This window comes from Mustela nigripes, chromosome 4, assembly GCF_022355385.1.
Source record: "Mustela nigripes isolate SB6536 chromosome 4, MUSNIG.SB6536, whole genome shotgun sequence".
Classification (NCBI taxonomy): Eukaryota; Metazoa; Chordata; class Mammalia; order Carnivora; family Mustelidae; genus Mustela; species Mustela nigripes.
Window position 1 is genome coordinate 152,535,715 of NC_081560.1, and position 5,465 is coordinate 152,541,179.

Genomic DNA, 5,465 nt, shown 5'->3' on the forward strand with positions numbered 1-5,465 from the left:
GTCTCTGTGTACGCCCCGCCCCTTCACCCGCTGGCGCTGTCCGCGGTGCTGACAGCCCAGGCACGCCCAAAGTCTCCCGGGCCCGGGAAGAGTGAAAATCCCAAAGACCACAGGGTGAGAAAACTCCGTATGACTGGGACACCTGCTGTGGCTCTGAGCCCCTGAATTCCAATGTCCTCAAACGAACACTAAGGAAAATGCCCTAGAAAATAACCAGTCATTTGTGTGCATGGAAGGATAGTTTCCGTTTTATTTCCTGTAAAACTGTATGCTATTAAAAGTATCATTGACTTAGGGTTGTTTTGAAGAAAAGAGATAATGCATATAAAGTGGTTACCGTAAAGCCTGATAAACCTTTTACTCTTCCATCGTGCCAGTCATGGAGACCTAGATTGCCTTCACCTCCCTGTTGCCACAAACAATACTGCAATGAACATCTTCCTACATATTCTCTTATGAACCTGTGTGAAATTTTCTCTGTAATATATAAGCAGAAGTTGAATTGCTCGGTCATGGTTTTGTGTATACTTAACAACTCAGCAGCGTCACATTGTTGTTCAATTCTAGATTCTCAGTAGGAGTGCAAGAGGACTTTTAAGTCCTTACATCCCAGCCAACATTTGGCAGCACCCAGCTTTACAACTTTTCCCAGAATAACAGATGCAACATCATATAGTTGTTTTCAGCTGCACTTCCCTGAATATCAGTGATTTGCATTTCACATTTTCTGTTAGTTTTGAGGGTTTCCTGTTGTATTTCTCTGGGGTTTTGTTCTTGTTTATACACAGGAGTTTGTTGTGTCGGTGGTTCAACTACCATCAACTCTTCCATGGATTATATTTTTGTAAAGATTTTATTTATTTATTTGACAGAGAGAGATCACAAGTAGGCAGAGAAGCAGGCAAAGAGAGAGGGGGAAGCAGGCTCCCTACTGAGCAAAGAGCCCAATCTGAACTGGATCCCAGGACCCTGAGTTCATGACCTGAGCTGAAGGCAGAGGCTTAACCCACTGAGCCTCCCAGGTGCCCCTCTCCCATGGATTATTGGCAAAGACCCCCTCTCATTTACTCTTAACACATCAGAATTTTCCTTGTAAAACACCAAATCATGTTGCTCTCTGCTCAAAACCATCAAATGACCTCCCAATTTACTAGAAGTAAAAGTCAAAGTCCTTAGATTTGCTCATAAGGCCCATTATGTCATCTCAGTTACTGTGGGCATGTTACAATGCTTAATGTAGAAAATTGGAAAACTACAAAAACATACGATGTAATAGTTTTTCTGTTAACTAAAAGCACACGGTCATGAAACTACACTATACTTTTCACAAGAATACATTTAAATATATATGAAACACATGAATATGGTTGCCAGTTGTGGGATATAGATATGAGGTAATTAACTGATTGCCCATACCAATACTGTAAGATACCATGAATGGAGGAATATAACTAATTCTACCCTCTACATCTGAAGGTCCCACAAAAGTCGTTTATTTGGAGATATTTTAAGGTCCATATGGCCAAAGACCATACCTATTCAATTTACTATTAAATCCCTAGCACATAGCACAGACTCATAGTCTGTTTTCAGCAAATACCTGTTGGATGAATAAATGAATGAAAAAATGGACACTTAATCTGGATTCTGAATGATAAGGAGGAATTATCTGCTACAGAAGGTCAGGGTTCATTGAGATTTCTTTAATTAAAAGCATTAGAAAATTACCTGGCAGGCTTATTCCAAAAAGGAGTTGATAGGAAGGTTGTCAATTCATAGATTCAAAGGAAAACTCAGGAGTTAGTCTCAGGAAACAGGGCTGAGCCAGAAATGGACTATCTCTTCAAGGCTGTTATGATGTTCAAAACTCCAATTCCCGGAGCAAAGAAGCAAAAAGATCTGGTCTGGCCTGAAGTGGGGGATAGAGGCCGGAGGTTACTCATCTGAAACACATGTGGGTTAAGAAACAAAAGCAGATAGTTATTAGGATGCTGGTACCACAAGAAATAGGAGTGGGTGCTGGGGAGGAAAAATCAACACATGTGCACTGATGACCTTTAGCAGGAAAGCGCCTGTACAAAGTTAGGTTATGTATACCTATACAGAGTTATATGAAGGACTAGGAGGATTAGAACTACCTACATGTATGCAAGACTGGTGGCCTAGGCTAGTGAAACTGTTTTTGTTTTTGTTTGTTTGTTGTTGTTGTTTTTTTTTAAGATTTTATTTATTTATTTGAGAGGGAGCGAGAGTGCAAGCAGGGGGAGGAGCAATGGGAGAGGGAAAAGCAGACTCCCCGCTGAGCAGGGAGCCTGATGTGGGGCTCCATTCCAGGACCCTGAGATCATGACCTGAGCTGAAAGCAGACACTTAACCAACTGAGCCCCCCAGACCTCTCAGAACTGATCTTTACACCATATGTCAAGGAGTTTGGACTCTCCAGTATGCCATGGGACACCACCAACATTTTAAGCTGTGAAGGACATGTCGGATTTTATTTTTACAAAGCTTTCTCTGGCAACTGGAAGGAGGATAGAGTGGTAAAAAGTGAGAGTGAAAATATATCCAGGTGAGAGACAATAATGCACTCTCAGTAGAGAGAGAGAAAAAAGGATACAGATGTGAGAAACATTTAAGAATTGGTTCTGCAGGGCTTAGTAGTTAATGAAGCTTGAGTGGTGGGGGTAATGATAACTCACTGATTTCTGGCTTTGGTGAGGTGTTGGGGGCAGGAAATGGAACCTCTGAATAAACTGGGAAACAGAAGGAGATGCAGGTTGGGGAGAGTAACAGAAAATTTACAGGTTGCATCTACCAAGAAGCTACTTAAGAAAGAGTGTGGGGGCACCTGAGTAGCTCAGTGGGTTAAAGTCTCTGCCTTCCGCTCAGGTCGTGATCTCAGAGTTCTGGGACCGAGCCCCACATCGGGTTCTCTGCTCCACAAGCAATAAGTCTGCTTCTCCATCTCTCTCTGCCTGCCTCTCTGCCTACTGATCTCTCTCTATCAAATAAATAAATAAAATATTAAAAAAAAAAAAAAGAAAGAAAGAAAGAGTGTGATGTAGAGCAACAGGCAGGAACAAAACCCCAGGAAATCAAAGGTCTCCACAGTTTCCCATTTGCCCACAGTGGTCTTTAGAGCTCATGAGAGAAAAACAAAGAGCCATGGAGGGAGAGAAAACCATGCTATGGTGGGAAGCTGAGTCACCAAAGGGGCTGGGTAGGGCAGCCAAGAACAGAAGGCACTGCTGTGGAAGACTGCAGGGCTGCCAGGTCTTCCAGCCTAATTGATGTTCTGCTAATTACACTGATTAAAGCAAACATTGGGACAATCAAGGCTCCCATGAGGATAGCTGCCATTCTCAGAAGACTGAGAAGCTTTGAGGCATGGCCACAGTTTGGTAAACATTTTTACAAAATTGTGTACTATGACTACTATACAAAATACACATTTACAGAAACATTAAATAGATCCATGAGAATATAGTTCTGCAATTAACTTCTTTTTTCCCTCTTGTCTTAAAGATCTTTGTTTTAATCTCAGTATGTGTGGGACCACCTCGTTCATTTTAATGGATATATTGCATTCAACATAGGCGTGTATAATGGTTGTATTTAACTTCTCTCCCATTGAATGAACATTTAGATTGTTTTTTTTAAAGATATATTTATTCATTTTAGAGAGAGAGCATGCATGAGGAGGAGGAACAGAAGGAGAGGGAAAAGGAGAGAAGCAGACTCCCCACTGAGAGGGAGCCGCACATGGGGCTCCATCTCACGACCATGAAATCATGACAAGACCATGACCTGAACTGAAATCAAGAGTCAGATGCTTAACCGACTGAGCCACCAAGGAACCCCAACATTTACTTTGTTTTTGATATTTACAGAAATAAAAGTCCTTTTACATATATCCTTTAGCATATGTGCAACTTTTTTGGTAACGTTGGTTCCTAGAAGTTTAACATTGGACTAAAAGATATGCATGTTTTACATTTTAATAGGTACTGTAATAAGAATGGTAACACTATTCTTATTTGTTTGCCATTAGCATTTGAGAGTACCTACTTCCTTACTAACTTCCTACTTCCTTCCTAACAAGACTTGTTATTATCAGTGTTTTTAATTTGTGCCCATCTGATAGATGAAAAAACAGCACTTTGTTTTAGTTTGCATGAATCTGATAAGTAAGGTTGAAAATCTTGTATGTTGATAATTTTGTATTTCTTTCCTATGAATTTCCTATTCATGTTTTGTCCATTTTTCTATTGAACTGTTTACATTTTTTTTACTGATTCAATAAGCTCTGTATATATATATTCTGAATAAGAATTCTTTGCAGGTTTTAAATGTTGTAAATATTTATTTCTCTTCCTCTGTCACTTGTCTTTTAACTTTGTCTACAGATGCTTTAGTCATATGGTAATTTATGCTTGTCATGGCTTGAATTGTATCCCCCCTTCCCCAGCCAAAATTAATACTTTGGTGTCCTAATCCCCAGTACCTTGTAATGTAATCTGATTTGGAGATAAGTTTGCCAAGGAGGTAATCAAGTTAAAATGGGCTCTAATCCAATATGACTGGTGTCCGTGTACGAAGAGAAAATTTGGACACAGTCATCTGCGCGCACACATGGAACATCATATGAGAACAGAGGGAGAAAACATCTATCTGCAAGCCAAGGAAAGAAGCCTCAGAAGATATCAACCCGGATGACAACTTGATCTTGGATTTCTGGCCTCCAGAACTGTGAAAAAATAAGCACATTTCTGTTGTTTAAACCTCCATTCTGTGATACTTTGTTATGGTGAGAAAATGAATACAATGCTATCGTTGGTGGCCCCATTCCTTGATTTGAGAACCACTCAGAACTCCAGGGTTTTCCCTCAATTCCGTCTTCTATGGCAGAACTCTTTCTATCCTCATGCAGGGTAGGAATGGCCCCATTTTACCTTCTCTGTTAGCTCCCCACTAAAGTCTGCTTACAGTTTGAGTACATTTCTTCCATTCTTTTCCTCTCCCATCTTTTCTTCCCCATCCCATCCATTAAATTCCTCTCCCATCCCACCATTATATTATTATTATTTTGAAGAGAGCTATCAGTGGGGACAGGTCATCAGCACAAGGCAAATACTGTTAGCTTCTGGGCAGATTTTAATCCTCACTTTTATTTTTTTTAAAGATTTATTTATTTGACAGAGAGAGACACAGTGAGAGAGGGAACACAAGCAGGGGGAGTGGGAGAGGGAAAAGCAGGCTTCCAGCTGCGGAGCAGGGAGCCCGATTACAGGGCTCCATCCCAGGACCCTGGGATCATGACCTGAGTTGAAGGCAGTTGCTCAACCAACTGAGCCACCCAGGTGCCTCTATCCTCACCTTTTTAAATGTATTTTTACACATACAGTTGAGATCATCTTTCACTTACTTAGGATAACTAAAGCATTCCCCCATGTGATCAGATATTT